Raw genomic sequence first — 22254 nt, 5'->3', positions numbered from 1 at the left:
TGGGTTGTTTGGCCTGGGAATAATGAGCCACTGAAAATGATTGTTATAGATGACCTCTTGGCACTGTTCTCATATGGAGCCAATCGAGACGCAGCTCCAGAGGCCTCCTAACAATCAGGGATAAATCAATTGGATGTTACGGGTCAGGGTATGGGTGCTGCAGGAGGTATGCCTGGGAACAAGGTAACAATGTTTTTCCTGCGTGGAGGAGGGCTTAACTAAGGGGTGCTTGCTGCTGCATAAAAAGAAAGACGGAACTTTAATGTGAAGTTTGGAAAAATGTGAATAAATGAGGAATATGGGAATAAGGAAGAGACAGTGCTAGAGGAATGGGAGGAATGATACAGGATGAGAGGGGGTGTGTGTGAGGAGAGAGGTGTGTATTCCCAAAAGCCTATCAGTTGTAACGCCAAGCCCTCTTCGGATGCCCCTCAGACAAAACACCCGATAAGGTCGATTGTGAGAGACATTCCTCAACTGAATGTGTACAGATGAGGGCGCGTTGTGTGGTCAACAATGCTCACACAACTGACCCCCCCCCCAAAGAGTTTTCTTCAAAATGTCACACAGGTAGATGATAATAAATCTTATCTTCAGTGCAGACACTTCCAGTCTTTCCAAAATGATTAATGCAGATGGAATAATTGTATTTTTATATTATCTGAATCTGTATATTAAGAAATGTATTCAATGCATGTAACAAAGTATCATTCTCATATGTAAACAAAAAGATACAATAATATTAATTATTTAAGAAACACTTCATAGGGATAAAGATTAACCCAAGAAATTCCTGTAGATACAATTTTTACTTAATATGTCACTTAGACTTAGATTAGTAATCATTCCTGAAGCACAGTGGACCGTAACACACTACTTAGAAATGTGTAATTGTAATGTGATACTGTCAGCAGTGAATAGTACATGGGATTACAAATTGAAACCCGGATCAGAAGCTCAGATACTAAATTTCAGTAACACATTGTTACTCAGTGTTGTAAAAGCAGTTTGATAAAGGGCTGATTTCAGTTTGGTCTTTGTGTCTTCAGTGGACAAACCAGGACATGTCAATGTTAGCTTGACACAGGAGGTGAAGGGGCGGGGAAGCAGTTAGTCTTAGCCCTGCTACATGACAGTCCTTTTTATGTTATGTGTTCTTAGTTAGCTGACTTGCTAATGTTAGCCTTCATTCAGGAATCCCCTAGTAATGTATATAATTACTTCTGCATGAGTTATTCATAAAATAAGATAATGCACGGATGACCAATTCAACCAAATCTAATTACTTGACCTTTACTTGTTTGAAACATATCCTGTCAAAAAGTGCTTTAACTCTGAAGTGAGGCCAATAAAAATGATAATGAAACTGTTGAAATGATCACCCAGAGGGTTGTTGGGTCTAGAAAGACGACTGCAGACATCCTTGTGCTGCTTGAGTTTCCAACAACAGACATCTGGTTGGTCCAGTTTCTTGAATAATTTTTCATTTGGGTGAAACCTCCTCAATGGTATCTGACTCAGTCAACTTCCTGACAGTATATTCACCTGGGCTTTTGCATGCAAGATGGAAATGCCAGTATATCCCCAGGTAATGCAAATGCACAGGGCAATAAATGTGTTGTGTGTAAGAGTTTCACATTTCAGAAGCCCCTTGTGAGGACAGGGAAGGCTTCATTATTTCCATGTCTCTTACTGTCCCTCGGGCCACCTGTCCACGATCTCAAATCTCATCTTGCTAGAGTCTCTCTTTGATCCTGTAGGCGTCCACTGCTCCCTATAGCCTCTAGAGGATCTGTATCTGTTGATCTGCTGTAATGAAATGTCACATTGAATGAATAAGATAAGGCCATGTTTTGACTGGCTGAAATGACACCACACTGGGATTAGTGTTACTGTTGTAAAGAAAATACAGATGAGAAAAATAGACCTATAGGTAAACTACTATTTTTCTTAGAGTTTCTTTTCCTCCGTTACATAAAGTTCTCCTGGACAGGGGCCTTTAGGAACCCTCCTTTATGTCTCCGCACCCAGGAGGGCATTTTGAAGCAGGACACTTAGCTCCAGACCAAGTATTAAGCAGGTAAAGAAAATGAAAGAAAAAAGAACTGCAAATCAACAGCATGATGTTTGAAGATGAAAAATGGTTTGAGAAGTTCTGAACAATAAATTCTCTCTCTGCCAATTCAGTGCTACGGGCTTTGCTGGCATGAAGTATATCAAGTTCCCCTCTCTCATTCTCTCCCTGTAGCTTGAATTATGAAGTGCCACAATCACTTGCTGCATGCAGACAGCTGCCCTGGCATATTGTGGCAAGTAAAGACAGCAAATGAAGAGAGGGCTGCAGGACCTACCGAAAGGAGATGGGGATCAAAGACCAGGATGACGACAGGGGATTATTAATAACACAAAGAAATATTAGGGCTGGACAATGCAGCATTGACATCGCATCGTGTGCCAAAGTGCAACAGTCACAGGACATGCAATGTTCAGTAAGGCAAATTAACTCAAACACGTCATGCTTGTTGTTCTACAAGAAAACTGTTCTCTTGTTCTCTCTCATGTAGACTAGGCATAAATGAAACATCTATAGATGGGAAAACACATGTAAATAACCCAACTATGATACACAAGCCCATTTATATAGTTTATTAAGAGACATGAAGGTGAAAGTGGAGAGGTAACAGGGTGGGGTTTGTTTTGTTACAAGAGGATAGACTTTAGCCAAAGTGAGGAAAATTGTGATTAATTGCATATCTGTACATACTGTATCTTTTCATACTGTGATATATATCACACAAAAGAACATCACAATGTCAGCTTTCTTCCAAAATCATGCAATGAATATGTGAAACATACACAGATATACACATACTGTACATGTGCATGTACACATATATCACACACACAGCTGGTTTGGACATCTAACATAAAGTCAGAAATCTCTGTCTGTCTCTCTGTATGCCCTTCAAATAGCTCAAATACCTTTAATCTGATCTACTTCCCACCTGGTGGGTGTATTACTGGGGACCCAGTGACATGCAGCGTTGAATTTGGTCCAGTTCGGACACGTGACACATTCATTACCAACAGACTTTGATTAATCACATAAATAGCAGTGTGTACAGCAGCAAGGTTGGGGTTTCAGGCCTTGACTTAACTCACTGAGTGTGATGCACTCATGACGAGACAAGAGACTAGCAACTGGAGAAATAAATGAGTCAAAGAAAAGTCAAATGGCGTGCTCTAAAACAGAGAAAAGCCGACTGTGAAACAGTGCTTACAGTAGACAGCAGTACTACAGTTTAGAGAAATAGTAGGACTACCTGTGTAGAAAAGCTAAACAATACATCTCCTCCTTCATGTTAAAAGTTGCCTAATTTCTGTTGTTATGGTATGTAACATTGTTCTTCGTCTGTTTTAGATTTTCTGTTTACTTTATCTGCCATGACAAGATCGATACAGCACAGAAATATTAAAATATTATGTTTTTTATATTGAGGCTTCTCTGGGTAAATAAATTGTTATATTAATCAAGTAATAAAAAACAATCTGCTGAACTGTTAGATTATTTGACAGATAAAAATATCATTATTACGTCATTCAATGAAAAACTAACGCTCAGGTGTAGTCCTACACTACATCATGACCAGAGTCATGTCTCAATGGAGCTTACTAAGGCATCACTTAATTTGAGTTTTAATATTAAATATGTGATAACCAGATAACCAGTCAGTGTGAATAGTTTGGATGAGCGAGTATCAAGAAAGCTGTGAGCAGAAATACCAGTGCGTGGCCAACAGGTACACAAGAAGTAAAATAAAATGAAGCAAAATACCTCAAAAACCTGCTGGCTGGTCTTCTACTTCTGTACACTTTGACCACGAAAGACACAGATTAGGGAACACTGTTTAACCGTGCCTGTCAACAGCCCACTGTATTTGGTTTTCAGAAAGAGTCCATATGTTCACTTGTTGCTTCCACTGTCATTCTGGTAGACCACTTTCTAACATAGCCTAATGAGAAGCATCATGACAATACAGAGATATGTTTCAGTGCATGTACATCTGTGAGCCATAAAATGAATGTTTATGAACAGGAAAGAAAGACCAACATGTTGCACTGGAAACAACAGTCCCACATAAAATGGCTTAAAAACAATAACAGATGCACAATCTTTTAGTTAAGGTAGCACTCAGTGGTACATCATTGTTGTTGCTTTTCAGTGTATATGAGCATGTAGTTACACACATATGCCAACTGCCATGCACACACAGAAACATGTACACAGAATAAAGGGCTAAGCATGTTCCCTGTTCCAAACCATGCACCATCTCTCTGTTGCTGTATCTGCACTGTCTAGAACACGTAATTTGTACTTGCCGCTTATGGAGATACGACTGCTCTCCAACATTGCAGTGGGTGTGGAGGATTAAAGTGAAAACCCAGCAAGCACAGAGGAAGGCCACTCTGTCTGTTGGACAATGGCTACATGCAGCCACTGCTCAGCAAATGTTTTGTTTGATTACTTCCTTCCTTCGTCTTTTTGTCTTTATAAATACCTTGGCTATCAGGTTGTCGGAGTCTTACTGAAGGAGGCGGAAATGATCAGCTCGTGGCACTGCAGATCAATGAGCCAATAATTAACAGGGTGCCCTGTACAGTAGTCCTGGCTGAAGATTGTGCTTGTGGTCACTTTCATATATGAAATTGCAAATGCCTGCACATCTCTCTCACATAGAACAAGAGCCATGCAGATGGCTTAAAGTTGACTACAGTCTCAGCTGCGCTCTCTGCTGGGTTGGGTGCAGCGTCAATGCTGATGGCTCAGCTGAAAGCTGATACATCATCTCATAACTTGTATCATTTCTAAAGAAGAACCAATAAAATTCATTCAAAGGAAAAGCCAGAAACATTCAGAGCCTTATTTTAAAATGCCATTTATTCAAGTAAAAGTTGTACATTTTCAAAATGCTCAATGAAATATTTCTGATTGATGATGATATCAATGAGAGAAAATATGTGTATTTGGTTACATTTTTGTTTTTGGCAAATTTGCAATCCTCCAGTTAAGGCCTGCATGCATGTGGTTTGCATAACCGAGGAGACACCAAGCAACAAATTTACCAACTACAATGAGTCTGCAGCCGTAAACATGACTTACTAAAAACAGCAAATAATACCCCAAAGGCCTAGAATGACCACAATAGATTAGACATGCATTGTTTGGCTTTCATCATTAATACAAAAGAAAAAAAAAATATAGATAGATTGATAGACAGGAAGGGGAGGGAGATCGGAAGCCACAGAGAGAGCAAGAAAAAGTAAGAGAAGAGGAGAAGGGGAACTCTGCACAAAGGAGAAGCCTGGATTAAGTCATGAGTGGCAAGCGACATAGGTTGGATTTTTAACGAGTGAGATCACATCCTCTTCCCTAAACAGAGGAGGAACTCATCCTTGGGTGGACAGAATGGACGAGCTGAGCTGCGCCACTGTGTATGTGTGTGTGTGCGCATGTGTGCGTGTGTGCGGGTGTGTGTGTGTGTGCAGGGACGGGACATCCATTACCAAGCTGAGACAGTGGCATGCAGCCCTGGCCCTGCACACAGGAGGATCCACACATGTCAGCAAGCTGCACATGGAGGGACACATGACCAGTCTGTGTGTTTTTAGGTGATCCATGTGGGAAGTAGTTTGAATCTAGAAGTAGTATGTGTGTTGACCTTGGTATGTAAACATCAAATTTTGTTAATGAGCATGTGAATGTGTACATGTACACTTACATGTTGTATGACACTGGACTGTGTAACTCTTGAGTTCTTGAGTGAGATGAGTTCACCATCATTATTATGTTACATTATAACATACTTCACTTCATCTACAGATCAAGACTCCTCCTCCAGTGATCCATGCATGTGATTTACATTTAAAAGGATCATATGTTACATTATCAAGTTATACTAAGTAAAGTCTAAGAGACTGTGTAGATGAAGTAATTTTCACACAGTGGAGATTTCACAAGGAATTTGCAAAAGTAATGCTAACGAAAGCAGTTTCAACAATTTCAAACAATAAACCTGTGCAGAATTGACCAATACGGACATAATTCCATAATTCCATGGATACTCGACTAGAACATTCAAAAAAACTGTATTTTTCTTACTGTTACTAAAGAATCTATTCATGCAAAATCCTCTCACACTGTCCTCCTGGAATCCTAGTCATCCATAACTTGCACTGGACTAGGACCAATGAATGATGGAGGCTGTGGAAGACTGAACCACAACTTCCCTAAAATTTGGTCTCATTCATAGATCAATCATTCATGGACAAAACCTTTGTGCTGTGTTTGTGGTACAGAATAGGTCCTCAGAGGAAGTTTGTGCTTAAAGGTTCATAGTCAGCAGTGGTTCTGAGTCTGCTGGAGGTTTGGGAATTTGGAAACTGCAGACATTTGAAAAAAATCACTACACAACATAGTTAAAAGTCTTTCCAGGAAAAAAGGAGCTCAGTGTTCACAGGTCTCAGTGTCTATAAATCTTGTTTCTTGAGGGAATTCTATCACAGGATCAGCCTGAAGGATGCAGACTTATTCTTGAAGATTTATGTGACGAACATGGCCTTACTTTTGTTATTGAAAAAGACACAAGTGTGGAGGCACCGGAACACACCAGGAATGCAGGTCTAATCTTGATTCCTATCACACATGTTAGGTACCTATCCATTTCAAGACTGTGAATCACACTTATTGCATAAAAGAAGAGAACACACACATACAGCCCCCATAGTCCTGCCATCCCCACACTTCTCCCACTTCCAATTCCAATGTAAAGAAATACAACATATGAAGCCAATCCAGGTTTCTCTTCCTCCCACACTCTCTCCCTCCCTTCCCCCTCCCTCCACTTCCCCCAAGACCCCGACCAGACATGACCCTATGTGTAGACTGCAGGGTGGAGTAGTAAAAGTCTGGGCTTGGTGAGCTGAGTGGAGATGGTGTGCAGATGGAGATGTTATCCCCTTACAGTCTCAGCACTGTAAAAAGAAATTAAAAAGATAGAGGAAGAAACAGACAGGAAGTGCTAAAGGAAGAGATGGGGGGGGGGGAGTTGAATTCAAAAGAGAAATAAAAACATTTGCAGCTTGTTATGGGAATCTTCCTCCCTCCCTGGAAATATTTCCTTCATGTTTTTAGCCGAGTAGCCTGCTATTCATCTTTCTCTCTCTCTCTCTCTCTCTCTCTCTCTCTCTCTCTCTCTCTCACACACTCTCCCCACTCCCATTCTACCCCCCCCCAATCACCCCTCTCCAGACTGGGCTTTCACTTTGGGGGGCCCTCAGCTTCCCTCTCGGCTGACCAGGGAGCTTTCAAGGTACCCTGATGGATGCTAATGCCGGACTCTTTCAGATCGTTTTACAGCCGGAGCCTTTGATCTGCCAGCAGGCCTCTCTCCACGGGCTGCCTGTCCTGAGAAAATGTAAATCCCCGCCTTACAGACACCTGTAAAAAAAATACAGCAGAAAGGGGGACAGAAAAAGAAGTTACTCTAAAGAAAAAGGAGAAGAAAAGATACAGTATTGTGACATTTGGAAAAAGGGGGCATAGTTTAGATTGCGGCAGAGCGACAAAGAATGAGATGGAAATTGTGCGGAAATAAGAGCAAGTGGCAAAAAAAGAGGACAGAACTGCAGAGAAAGGAGTGGAGAAACTGAGACATGGCAACCAACAAAGACGGAAAAGAGGAATGGGTACCACAAAACAGAGAGACAGAAGGGACATGGATGGAGGCAATAGAAAGAAAGGCTACAACGGCAAAAGGAAGGAAAGTTCATCTAAAGACCCAGCATGGAAGACAGGAGGAGAATAGGTGGGAGAGAGAGACAGCAACATGGAAATAGCGGAGAAGAAGTTGGTAAAGGCAGAGACAGATGGACATTTTGACTTGGGAAGAAAGAGAAAGAAAGAGAGAAAGCCAGCCCAGACAGACATATGAGGCCTGCTGAGCAGCTCAACGGCGGATGTGTCTGTACGGTTGAAAATTTAGGAAGGAAGAAGTGAAAAAGAAAGTATGGTGAAGGGGACTCCAGTCAGCGGGGCCGGCGACAGTGAAAGAGGCCTCCCTCAGCCACGGCAGCAGCAGTGCTCTGAATAGCGGGGCTGCTGCTAGACAGCTGGGTGCAGCTGATCGGTGGACAGACTCTGTGGAAGAGCGCTTGTCTTCCTGCAGCCAGCTGCTGTGTCCAGAGGCCAGCAGTGACAGCACAAGGCTCAGAATTGATTACCAGAGCTGGCAGTTCAATGGGGTGGATGGAGTGCAGTGAGGTTGACTTCTCTGAAGTAGTGTGCACTGTGCAGCAGCAGCACAGCGCAGCTGGCACTCACTGTATCCTCTTCTGAGAAAAAAAAAGAGGAGGGGAGAGAAGAGAGATTGCTATTATTGTGACCCTCCCGCCTTCTTTCTTTTCTTTCCTCTCTCTCTCTTCTGCTCTTTGAGCCACTTGCTATCATTTCTCTTCTCCTCTTCCCCCAGAGAATGGTGGAGGAAATGGCTGTCTTGCAGAAGAGAAAAACTGCGTCGAGAACAAGTGCTCTGAAACTACAAAGTTTCTGTGAGCCTTGCTGAACAGACAGCTTGCAGGTACAGAGCTGTACATTAAGAAGAAAGGTGGCTTTGTATAGCGGGGGCTCTTCCTGTGTGAGGTGCGAGCCTTGCACTTGCAAACTCTATGCTCCTTATTTGAGACTGATGTATAAAAAAGCTCTTGTGAGAGAAATCTGGCTCTAGTCTTAATTCACTTTATTGCTTGTATTTCTTTATTGGATTCAGGAGGAGGAAGAGTGGAAGAAAATCAAAAATTTCTGAGGGGCACATCAAAGCTTCCCGCAGACCTGAGGTCAAATACTCCTCCACCGGCATTGTCATACCTCTGCCTCCTCTATGACTTTTTTCTTTTCGTTTCCTCATATTCCTTTATGCTCTCACCCACACACCCTGCTGCTCTCCATCTCCCTCCACCTTCCTGTTGTCCTATCAAAACAGGAATGATGTCATTCTCCTTGTAGCTCCGGATGGGAAGAAAACTGAGTCCAAAGTCCACAGTAGCAGCAGCATCCTCCTGTCTGCATGTCTGGTCCTTGTCAGTCTGTCTGTCTGTGTGTCTGGTTGGGGCACATCCGGCCATCCTCACTCCCCTGCGACTCCCCCAGGCCTCTGTGTCAGGAGGAAGGAAGGAAGGAAGGCCCTGCGGTCACACAGGAGGGAGGGTTTGGAGAAAGCGAGGGAGGAAGTGTGAAAGGGTGTCTTAGCTGGAGCTGATCCACTCCATTGGAGCCTCTCACTATAGAAGGACTGTTTGGACAGGGACAAGGCCAAGCACAAGCGTGTGTGTGTGTGTGTGTGTGTGTGTGTATGTGTGTGAGTGTGTGTCTGTGTATGTGTGCATCTATGGCTGTGCACCAAGATCATCAGAGAGAGGGAGAGAGTTGTGTTATGCTGTATTTATTGATATCTCCATTGAAAATATTCAGCTTATAATCCTAGCTGGCCTTCCAGCTTGTTGGGGACATAGCTAGTGTGTGTGTGTGTGAGTGTGTGTGTGTGTGCATGCGCATGTGTGTAGTGTGTGACTCAGTGCTTCTGTGAGTTCACTGTTCATCAGAGAGTGACAGCTTACCTCAGTGGAAATTCAACTGAGTCATCATGTTCAGTGACTGTGTTGAACATGGAGGGTTTAGTGCCTCTCTCTTCACAACAGACATATAAGCGTGTGCACACACACACACATACACTTTCATACATTTTTGTGTGAGAAAAGTTGCATGAAAAAAGTAACAGTGGCTTCTCTATGCAAAGTGAGAACAACTTAGAGCATCACTTTTTTTTGCTTAGTCCCCTCAGATTTTGCTTAGTCTCATTTTCAAAGCCGCATATGACTACTGTGTTAATGTTGTCCTTACAATACTCACATTTTGTGTAAAGGAAAGTCAGAGTGTCAAAGCAGTGGTGGTTAGTGAACGCAAGAGGAGCACGAACAATCGCTAGCAATGGATCTCTTTTTGCCTTTGGCTTTGTTGCTGGTGAGCAGGGAAGTATGAAGTGCATTGGAGAATGAGCTGGAAAAAGACATTTCCTGGTGTGAGCAGAGGGGCGGCTGGGAGGAACACTGCCAGGCACAGAAGCAGTGAGACACAGCCACTGTCCACCACTTAGCTTCCCCAAAGCTCCAGGCACTGTGTCTACAAATACAAACTGGTGGTACTGGTCTGATCCCTGGATGTAAGAGGAAGGTGTGTTTGCTGGGTCGTAACCAGTAATCGAGGAATGGCTGGCAGCTACGTCTGAACAGCATTTCTAAAAAGCCTTTAGGCAAAACTACCAAAGTGATCTGTGGCTCAGCTTGGGCTTTGACCTTGTATGTGGATTGCCTTTGATGGCAGGAGTATATGATATAAAACCTGTTATTTTTGCAAACAAAAAGCAGTCTTTTAAAAGTGTCACTAGGAGGAAGAATGCATATGATGGAAGCCTGGCGAATATTTATGACACCTTGAGTGCGTGTGCAGTGCATCAGAGAGAAAGAGAAAAACAGAGACGACATTCTTTCTCTGAGTTTAAAAAAGCTGCCCCTGTATTGTCTGCCAGTTACAGTTAAAAGTTAAACCATAAATCAACACATCACTTCCTGTACTGTGTCATTATTGTTTTGTTTGATTTATAATTTCTCTCCTTTTTTTCCTGTGTATTCAGCTGATAAGACTTACAGTCAGGGCTTGAAAAGGCACACCCTTGCCTGCTCTTGTTCAGCTACTAAAAATAAGCGGTGAAGTAATGTGAAAAACACTGCTCTATTTACATTCTGGTAAGTTACAGCCTCGACACTGCCTGCCTGCCTGCCTGCAGTGTTGAATCTGGGCTAAATGACTGAGGGGAAATTTCACTGCCTTTTTTCTGGTCGAGGGACAGGGAGAAATGGTGAGAAAGTGCAGATAGAGAGAAAGAGGGAGAACTGAAGAAGAAAAACAAAAGCTAGATGAGTAAAGCCTCCTACTGAGAGAATATTTGAAGGTGCAAAGCATAAAGTTAGCCACCTGCTGAAGGTTGTTCAAAACAAATAAGGGACAGCATATTACCAGAGTAACTGCTGCTAACTATACTCTTTGCTATAGTTATCTTTGGCTGTAGCTACTAGCTTCCATTAGCTAGTTAGTCAGATAAACGTACAGCCAGTGGCTCTATTAGCTGAGTTGGAGTTTGCATGTCGGGCAACTTTGCCCAGCAGCGGCCTTCCACGCATCGAGAGACATTGGAGATCAATGGAAGCCATACGTGGACGTACAGCACAGAAGTGACTGACAGTAGCTCCAACCAGGACTCTGACACAGTGACAACGAAGACAGCAGGTGAGGAAAGCAGGGGCATGAACTGGGAGAGGGGCAAAAGAGCGCTAGGGATCAGCAGTGCAGGAAACGATATGTATAGCCTGAATATAGTCAGATTTTACTCAGTATATTGAGGGGTCATTTCGACCAAACCAGAGGTGATTATTAAAGAGAAACCATGACAGTCTAATGAGTTTCATTTAGCTTATGTCTTGTTTGAATGAAGTTTGTTTTAAGTTTAAGTTAATAAGGCAATTAAGCTCACCTTAGTTCAATTAAAGAGGGAAACTTTGCACAATTTATTTTGTTTATTTATTAGACTAAACAAGCAAAGAGAGCTTGAGAAATGTTGCAAACTTGCTGCTTGTATACACCTCCCAGATGAAACTACGAGGGCACACTACTGCTCCCTGAGGTACAAAGTTTTATCACAAGACAGGACGGGCTGGGGCTAGCTGGTTAGCATGCTAACTTCAGTAGATATCTCTGCAGTGCAATACAGACGTCACCAATGTTGCTTTTTTCACATTCTGCTGATAATGTTCATATTTTAAATATTTTAAACTAAAATTCTGGCCATATCTTACAAAATTTGCACCTGTAATATGAAAACACCGGAAGTAGGGACAAACCAAGCCATTGACATTAAAGGTAAAAAAGGAAATATAATTTGTCAGAGATGCTAGAGCAAGATGAGTAGGGGAGACAAACGGCTGTCATCACCATCAGACATGTGAGTGTATTTGTGTGTGTTTGTACTGTGACATCTCATTCCTTCTTAATAACCAAAGGGAGGCGGGGGGCAGAGATAACGGCAGGGCGGATGGCGGATACAAATCTCTCTGGCTGAATTTATGAATGATTGGGATCAGAGGGGCACGTGGACGGATGTGTGTGCTCATGCTCGGGCAATCACGCATCCCCACTGACGACAGTGTTGTCCTCAAACAGAGAGAGCGAGATGGAGACAGGCCAAGAAATTATACCAAATGCCAAGAGGATCCACAATCACCCTCACTGTGCTCAGCTGACACGTCTTTATGACGTAGATTGTTCAAGAAGCAAACTAATTTGTTTGGGATTTTTTTTTTCTTGGAGTTTGATATTAGCCTTTTTCTCCCTTAATCACAAGAACGCAGCTTTGGCTGAACAAACAATGCGGGATGTTGTGGTGCAGACTGACGATGCAACTTACTGAATGCCAAGAACCCACGTGGTGGATTTGACTCGGTTCAATTTAGATTGTACTGTTTTCAAAAGCTGTGACAGATTTCTCTTCCGCCTCAATGCATGTGGGGCAAAATTTGAAAATGTTTACTCTACATTTGCATGCATTTGTTTGGTTGGACTGACATCATACAACATTTGAGTAACTCTGTTTGCTGTAGAAATATCAATCATAAAGACCAATCATAAAGTTTTGATATTTGTAACACGACATCTATAGCAAATAGTTTGTGGAATCAAAGATATATATTGTAATAAAAGTCAGCTTGACAGTGAGATGACGCAAAGGAAGTCAGTTATTGAATATTCTAATATGTTCCTGTCTTAGCTATCAATGAACTGTGAAAATCAGCCAAAAGTGTGATTTCCTTTGGCTGTTTTTTGATTGCACAAGTTCAAATCTGGTGTCTTGAAGTAAGTCAACGTGTGACCGCAGAGCAGCAAAACTGGAGACCATTTCCATGTAGCATGAATATCTCTAACAATCTTCTTTTAAGCTGGAAACAATTTAGAAGGTCTTGGGTGAGTAAAATAATCCCGTAACAAAGCCTTGATTAAGCCACTTATGGGCTGATGGAGAGCAAAATGGTTCGATGCGGATAACTAGATTTGGTTGTGTACCCATAAAGTAACCAATCTTTATTTCATTCCACTGATTCCACTTCATTAATGATTTCTCTGACATTTCAAATGAATGCAAAATGATAACAGGCATGGCAGCTACTGTGGAGCTGAGCAACACCCAACCAGCTGATGATGAAACCGAGCACAGACTTCATCACGTATTTTGCTACCACTCACCCTCCCCTCACCTCCCAAACCTCTGATGAGGAAAAACAAGTAAAAGGAGCTTGTTTGCATCTTATCTGCAGGAAATAGCATTAGTCAAAATTGTACTCTTGGGTTGAGGCATGAAAGGGATGGCATGGCTGTGGCCATCATTAGCCTGGTCCCCCGACGTGTGGCCTGCCTCTGATCCAGAGCCAGGGCTGGGCAGGAAGGCAGAAGGTGGGCAACAGAGGGCCGGTAGCCCTGGGTGGGCTCCACCATTTGGGCCTTGCTAATGGGCCAGCAGCTATCAGCCTGGTATGTCGGTATGCAGGCTGCCACTGCTCGTGCCGAAGTCAGGGGATTTTAAATCGGCTGGACCAGACGATTGTGAAACTAGAGTGGCCACCCTACTTACCTCACCACACTCACTTCCACTATCACTAACCATCCACTTCTCATCTTCCCATCTTCCCAGTGAAGCCAGTAGAGCATAAACTGCAGTGAGTTAGTTCTGCTTGGTCTGGTCTAATCTTGGTGCTTTTTGTGTTCATGTTTCCATGTTTCCTCCTTCTCAGAAAGAGCAAAACAGTCTTTCTCAGCTCACACACATCCCACAATGCCCTGCACTGCTACCAATGAGAAATCAGCCTTTTCCCAGAAGTTTCCCCAACGACAGCTATTTTTCCCATGCTCTCCTTTCAGAGAACCTATTTGGGGCATTGAGGCTATCAAACCAGCTGAGAATGAAAAAAAAAATAACTTTGAGAAGTCAAGAAAAAAATCAATTCAATGGGCACAAATCACTTCTCAATTTAACTACACTATTGTTTCTGCACTCTGTCTTTGTATCAGTCTTTAAAAAGCTCAGTTTTTTTAAACAACTTTCTCCCAGCACAAACAACTCTCCTTTTTCTGTAACAATATACTAAAGTGTTACATGATGTTTCCTGTCCTTTTGGAAACAATGAGCTAATCGAAAAGCTGAGTGCCTGTATTTACAGCTCTGTTTGTGACTAACGTGTGGGGGTGAATGGCTCATCTGGCCCTGAGGCAAACATACAACCTGCCATTCAGGATAACGGCTGTGTCAGTGACAGAGGTGTATCACCTTTGCTCCCAGTGTTTTACGACACAAGACTCCAATTTTAACACAGCTCTGGGGCAGTGGGCACCATCACAGCTCCAACAGAAGAAACTGTCAAAGACGCAGTGTCAAGTGTCTACTGATGGGACACTCAAGTGTGCCCCATTGTACTATAAAAACGATGTGATGTACAGTGAAGCACAGGGAGTTGAACAAAAACAGGAAGGCAAGGGAATGTATATTCCATAAGAGCTCTTTGATACTATGACAAGAAGTTCTCACAAGGAGACGAAAAGGCTGTGACACCACAAGCCGGCTTATCAGAGGAGTACTATTAATACCAGTGGGACGTTGTCCTCGTCCCCTGGGGGAGAGAGATGGAGGAAGTCATCGATTCTTCCCACCATAATCTCTGGGAAGGACAGACCTTGCCTTTTCCCTTTTGGGTGACGAGGGTTATTATTCTAAAATTTTGAAAGGGCCCACACAAGGGCTATTTCTGTTCCTCAGATAGTGAGGCATTAGAGAGCCTGAGTCTGTTTCACTGTAGCACTAACAAACAGTCTTTATTGCATCCTCCTCTTCCCAGGACTGACTCTTGATCTCTGTGGGTCATTTTAATTCACATATATCTGACTAAACACAATTTGTTGATACTGTCCTCACAAGAAAAATGACATCGGTGTTCATTTCTATGAATGCCAATGAACTACGATTACCTGGCAAGGACCTCTTGTGGCTACACGAGTTATGAAATATATCTCAGAAGCAGAGGTGGAACCACCGAGGGAGAAGAGAGGACAGACGCGACAGGCACAGGAGACCACTGTTGGCATACTGTCTGCCATTAACATAAAACTTAATTGTTTTTAAAAATCCATATCAAAATCTTTTTCTAGGATTAATTCAGTGGTTTCTGTGCCTGAACTGAACAAAATCCTGTGCAGGCAGATCAGAAAACATGTGTTGAATGATTTTTATACCAGACATTCGCAAAGCAGTGAAGAACAATATGGTTTGACCATATAGCTAACTTTGGAAGGAACTTAGAACCAACACTTTTTGTACTTTAGTTTTATTTCATTTTATTTATTTATTTGACGGTGACAGGCACTGTTACATTTACCTGTGATAAAATGCTGAAATGTCTTGTCCCTGGTTTGGCTTTAAATGCAGACATAAAACAAGAAGAGAATAACAAATAGGCAAACAAATTCTGTACACTATAGAAGCCTAAGCCTCGCAGTGTTCTCAGATTTTGTTTAAGTCATAGTTTTGCCTTCATGCTAACAGTGTTAAAATCAGTTCTGTGTTTTTTACACTTTCAACTATCTGAAGCAGAGGTTCCTTTACCATTTTAATTTCAGATCATTTGACTAACTGGTTCGGGGGTGAGGCCATCCATTTAAATTTAAAATTGATTTTATAAATAGAAATTTATAAACTTCTCACAACTCATTAAATTATAGATATTTTGGAGGAAATTGGATTTTAGATTCTTGAATTTGTTTCAGCCCTCTGTGAACGGTTGAAAAGCATTTGTTATCAAAGTGTGTGAAAAGCTGGCTTGTCGAGACAGAGGAGGAGACAGAGAAGCAGAGAGAGAGAGAACAAACAGACCAATATAAGGACACACACAAAATGGAACTGATAGATTTGGATGCCAGAGCAGCTGTCAGAGCAGGTCCTGATGGCAGAGACAGAGGCGTAGAGGACAAACTGCACAGTGGTTGTGACAGGATGAGGATGAGAGGAAGACAGGCAGCATCTGTGTGTGTGTGGGGGTGTGTGGGTGTTTGTCGGCGTGTGTGCGTAAGTATCAGCGCATGTGTGCATTGTGTAGTAACACTCTTCCTCTGGCAGGCCCAACCACTACTGTAGGCCTGCGTGTGTGTAGATCTGGAGCAGTTAGAACAGCAGTAAAGCAGATGTTTCCTCTGTTTGGCTCTAGAGCATGAACATGAAGAAAAACAAGGGCCTAACCCAGAAAACAGGATCTCATTGATCATACCTGCAGTGACTGAGTCAAAACTGCAACCAGTAAATAAGAAGGTTCACACAGAAGAAGGAACCACAAGGTTTGGTTCCATTTAGAGAGATCTTGAGTATCTTAATAGTCATTTGATTTTAAGTAATTTTTTTATTGCAATAACGAATAATGATGGATCATGATGTTATATCACTATTTTGTGCATCACACTTGTTAGTGGTGTGCTGACTGGTGCAAACAGGACCACAGAGCTCCACCTCTATACTGACAGTCCCACTTTTGGTCAGCTGTGAGGAGCAGAGCAGCTGCACAGCGCTAATCCTAACAGTCAAACGTTGTGAACACAAGCGTCGTGCTGCTGCTGCTGCTGCTGCTGCTGCTGCTGCTGCTGCTCAACAGCCAACCACATGTCAAAAGTGTCGAGTCACCCTGAGAGCAGCCACTTGACCCAGGAATGCTCTGTCACACTGGACTGCACTGTATGCTCCCCCTCTTGCAGACCGTGGCCAGCTAGCATGAAGAACACCTTGAACAGTGTCAATCAAGTTGATTCCAGTTAAGGTCTTTAAATGATCACTTATCAAACTTGACCTTTTGGTCTGATGAAACACGACCATCCTTGCATGAGCAGTGGAGTGTGGAGAAATACCAGTGCAACTCAGTGGTGGATAACACCAACCAATTCAAAGTGTATGCAAAAGATTTTATAATTATAGTACCATGAAGGCATTAATAACATTGGATCAAATGATAGACCTGTACTGACATGCTGGTACCAACTGTTTAAGCATTTATTGTATTGGCCCGAATTTTTCCCTGAAGATTACATATGAAAATAATTGGGTCGAGTTACATTTGAGTAACAGACATCAATATTACTGCTAAGACTGTCTCAATACAAGAATTAGTATTAAAAAAACACACCTTATCTTCAGATACCACAGCAAAAGGCAAAAGGCAAAAAAAACCCAAAACAAACAAACAAAAAAAAACTCCTAATGTTAATATGTATGCTGCAGGTTGAAAAATTGATTGATCTGTTTTTATAGCTTTAGTACTTTTGATACTATCAAATCCACATACTGTATTATTTTAAGTAAAAGGTAATAGGAAAAGTATCCTTTTGACGACCCTAATTACTACATATCAGACAGTCTTTCTTTCTGACTCTCGAACTGTCCTTTTCGCTTTCTGATTGTTGCGCTTTCTCTTCCTCATACCATACGGTGGTGACGTCGGTGCATTTCGGGCTTTAATTTGTCGTTCTTGCTGCCTCTCTAATTGCCTCTCACACTCTGACAAGTCACGGTGTCTTAAGTCGGGGCAGATCAGAACAGCAACACTTGTGATTCGTGAAGGCATCTCCACCTGCTGCTTCCACGAGAGATGAGAATGGTTTGCTCCTGGTTTACACTGTTTAATGCTTGTTATCTTTGATGTGGATTTTTTTTTTTTTATTAGAAACCCAATTAGGTTGTTTGTCACGTTTACTATATTGTAAAAGAAACCTTTTTTTTTTTTTACTGAATTGTCTTATTCTTCTTAATTTATATTTTTTAAATGTGATAATACATTTTGATATAAGACATGTTTGTTTTATTCTTGACACACTTTCTTTTATTCAGAGTGTTTCTCATTCTCAGAAAGTCAAAACCATGTGTTGCAAAAGCAGAGGGTTTGCACATCCATTCACATGACTGATGAACATGCATTTGCCACCAAGTGAGAACTCTCTATTGTAACATTTCACACCAAAAGAAAATTTGATTAGCAATTTAAAAAGCAAATCAGTCATTGTGTGCAAAATGATAGAAGCAGAGAAACCACCTAAAGCTAACATTTACAGGAATCCATGCCTGTGGGGTTTCAATAGCAGAGAAAGACACAGTAGTGGTATCAGATCACTGTGATACTGAAAATGACAGTAACAAGGTCAATAATAGATTCTGAGCTGACCTTTACCTCACTGAAAGCTGCCTCTATTTCCCATTATCAGGGATTTATACACCTGCAGCAAGTCTGAGAATAGATGTACATTATAGTGAGGCACAACAACCCCGGCCAGGAACTGGACAAACCGGACTTTGAGACAAATATCACCCTTAGCACAACTGTAGGCAGACTAATCCCAGCTACATTACGTTTCATTTCTAAAGTAAGATCACTTAGGGTGTAATGAGCAAAAATTTCCACTACTCCCTCATAAAGTTTTTTTTCTTCAGAAACAACCATGACAAAAGAAGCAGGCAGAAGAAAGCATTTCAGGCTCTGGCGAGAGACAGACAAGCCAGCGAGACTGGTTTCAATCAAAACAAAAGTACAAGCCCAGCAGTGCTATGATCTATTGTTAACAGAGAGCGGTGGCATCTGGGGATAGCAGGGGTACTCGCTAAGACAATCTACACTGTCTTCTAGAGGCACTTCCAAAACATCTAATTCATTCTTTCCTCTGTAATGTATCACGTGTGTCTCTAAGATACACACCATCCAGCCGTGGGCCATTTAACAGATTTCATGTCAGTCCATACACAACCCATGAGTCACTCAGAATATTATCATTCGACTTTGGCTTGACATCCGACGAGTTGAAACACAGAAACAAGGCGCAGAGATGGGTAGTCGCTCGAATGAATCAGCAGCTCATGTGAGCTCAGTGAGAAAACAAAAAAAGTAAAGTAATTCATCTTACCTGAGTTCACCTCCTGAGGGCTGAGTCCTGAGCGTGACCCACTGAAAGGATCCTAGAAGACAAAATACACAGGGAAGTGAGAAGACAGTCAAAGCGATGAGGATGAACTATTTCATATTATGACATTTCAAAGATCACCCTCTGCTTTGCCAGTGACAGGCTGTGGCTTAGTTTTCTGAGTTCAGCAAAACATCATAAGTTTAATACAGCGATGATAACAAATTGGAAATTCCTTGTACTGAGTCAGATGAGAAAGCTGTATGAAAATAAATCTTTGATATCTTTCAGCGTCCTATCAAGCTGTGTATTCTTGATGTTTGCTGTGTATTCTTGATGAGTGAGTGACATTTCCAGCACTGGGCTGTACAAAAAAGTTTTTGAAAAATTCGCACATGAAACAAAATGTCGTAATATTGGTTTTGTGTAACACGAGAACAGAGGCTGGGTTACTACATTACTTTGCTAATTTTTTTTTTCCCACTTGTACACTTGAGGCCTTATCACTCGTCACAATGATTAGATGAGAAGAGCGGATTCCACAAAAGTCTCCTTCCTAAGGTTCCTGCCTAAGGTTCTTTCATCATGGTGGGTCAGAGAGCTAGCGTCACTTCCACATGGTAACACCCCACCTCTATTTACTTACTTCCTAAGTTACTAGATTTAACAGTAAGGCAAGGTTCACGTTAACTGGAAGGAACACAAGGAGTGGGAGAGAGTGAAGAAGTGATGAAGCAGGGGAGGTGGGGAAGCTGCACCACAAAAGCCAGTCAAAAGTGAAGTTGTCAAAACACGTTTCGTTTTGTGTAATTTTTTTTATTTTATTTTTTTTTTCTCCAAAAAGACAAACTTCAGAGGTCAGGAAATGGGATGATTGAGGAGCGAGACATCCAGGACTTAAGATCCTGCATTATCTGAGATGACTTTTTAAACATCTTCCATTATCCAGCCTTGTCTTTGAAATCTGAGCTCCCAATAAACAAATGTAAGGCAACTACAGCAGAAAACTTAATTCAGTAGAACCTGACTTGACCATGTGCATTGCACAGTAACTTGACCCAAGACGGTCTAATGTCATCTGATAATATTTATTACTGTTGATGAATGACAAATCACTCAGTTCTTGCAGAGGAGTTGCAACTTCCCCTTTCTCTTTGAAACCCTCATCGTTTTTGTGCGTGTCTCTCCCTTCAGCTCCCTGCATGAGTGGGCTGACAGTGCACTACCAGCTTTAAGGACTGCATCGTGTCCTGAAATGACAGCAGCTGCTGGGATGAGCCACACTGAGAGAAGCCCAGTGCATCGGTGGAAGGGGAATCTCCCTCTGTGAACAATGCTACACTCATTAGTGCTTCAAACAGCCTTTGCTGGGCACCTCAGTTCTGGAGCAGAAGACAAACAGCTGCATTTTATCAGGGTATTAGAAGGTTTCTCTGTTGTGTGTGCGCATCTGTTTGTGTATATACACACATTACGCAACGTTAACAGTTCATCCAGGTGGGTGACAACAAAGAGACAAGGGTGCAGGTAGAATCCCAAACCTTTTCTTGCTCCCTAATCTCTCCATTCTGACACACACTTTGATTTGTGAGTCAGTCCAAAGCCTGAGTAAACAGCCCGTCCCTTCGCCACCCAAGTAAAGACCGAAGTTACTTTCAGTCAACTCTTTGGTCTCCCCAGCGTTTGTTCAAGGAGGTTCACCTATCTTTTCAATCCCAGGTTAACTGGAAAAAAAATAAATTGTTGAGTGTCAGACTTCAGTGTCCTCCCCATTTTGCTTTGTGAGGTGTTGTATTTGTGAATTCACCCTCTGTGTTTGTCCCTCGCTAGTATGACCAGCCAGATGTTCCTTCACAGAGATTGGGACACACACCGACTTTTAAATGCTTGAACACACAATTGAACAATGGTGACAGAGATGCTTCAGATCATCAAAGATAAGAGGCAAGATAAAAAAGAAATAATAGATAAGCAAGAATAAAAAACACGGGAGGGTATTAGATAAAACAAGATGGAGGGAAAGAGCTGCAGGCACTTCACAGGACAAAGCCATGGATTCCTGTCTTGTTTTTGCAGGCTGGCATCATTTATTCCAAGACAGAGAAAAGAGACACCATCTTTCCTCTTTTTCTAACTTCAAACTGCAGCTAAGATACGCATGGCTCTGATGAAGCATTAAGCTCTTTGTGGGGAGCTGATGAAAATCAGTTTCTCAATTCTGTCCCTATCTTTTGACATGATTTCATGCAAGGGTACAAGAGTAATGCTGATATTCAGATGGCATCAGTCTAAAGAAAGGAATCCTGACACTCTTTTTTAATTTGTTTTTAAGTCAAAGACAAAATCCAAAAACTGTCAAAGACACAAACTTCACATTATAAGGCTTTCTCAGAAAAGCAAAGGGCAGGTTGGGCACTGGTATGTTTTGTGAGTGTGCATGGGTTTGGAGAGGACATGGGCATTTTAGTTGTTTGTGTGGGTGTGTGAATGAGGGAGATGAAGATATGTCTGCAAACAAAACAAGCACACAAGATAAGATGATAACTATTAGAACCATTGTTGCCAGAACCTCCACTACAACCTCTGATAACAAATGATGATTAATTAAGAACTTACTATGAGAAGGACTAATAGAATATGCACATGAGCTGCTGGGAGCTGCTGGCCATACTCTATAAAAAAAAAAAAAAAACAAAACACAACGCTAAATTCTTGGTTCAAATTTCATCTTGTTAACTAGGTCACAATGGATGCTATTCATGTGAGAATCAACGAAAACTCAGACATAATCCACATGGCTTTAGTTTGTGCTTTATTGTGTTCATGGCAGGTTATCTGTATCTAAAGCCCGATGATATGCAGACAGCACCTACTCTCACTTGAAGGCAGAACAGGAGAAAGCAGAAGGAGATAGATGGAGGAAGAATATCAAAAATGCGATGGCGTTGAAGAACGTGAAGGTCACAGTGATAATAGTAATGAATCAGATCTGCTGCGACCCCACACAGTGGGGCCTCTGCAGCCTGTGTGCATCCCACCCCGATCCCTCACAGACTCAAACCTGTGCTGACAGCTCAACCTGCTGACCTTTATGACCTGTTTACCCCTTCCTCCTGGAG

The 22254-nt window shown here is 42.0% G+C and overlaps 1 long non-coding RNA gene across 3 annotated transcripts in view; it reads right to left on the bottom strand.

Moving 5' to 3' along the window:
• Nucleotides 1–912: 912 nt before the first annotated feature.
• The window catches only part of LOC124062402, a 100780-nt gene continuing 79438 nt past the window's right edge, over nt 913–22254 (bottom strand). The window contains exons 3-4 of one of the 3 annotated variants that reach the window (XR_006843912.1): nt 19139–19190; nt 913–1809 (exon numbers count right to left, since the gene is read on the bottom strand). This is a non-coding gene — a long non-coding RNA (uncharacterized LOC124062402). The other 2 variants (XR_006843911.1, XR_006843913.1) reach the window with 2 other exon arrangements.

This window comes from Scatophagus argus, chromosome 7, assembly GCF_020382885.2.
Source record: "Scatophagus argus isolate fScaArg1 chromosome 7, fScaArg1.pri, whole genome shotgun sequence".
Lineage (NCBI taxonomy): Eukaryota > Metazoa > Chordata > Actinopteri > Scatophagidae > Scatophagus > Scatophagus argus.
This window is presented reverse-complemented; position numbering and strand designations above follow the sequence as displayed.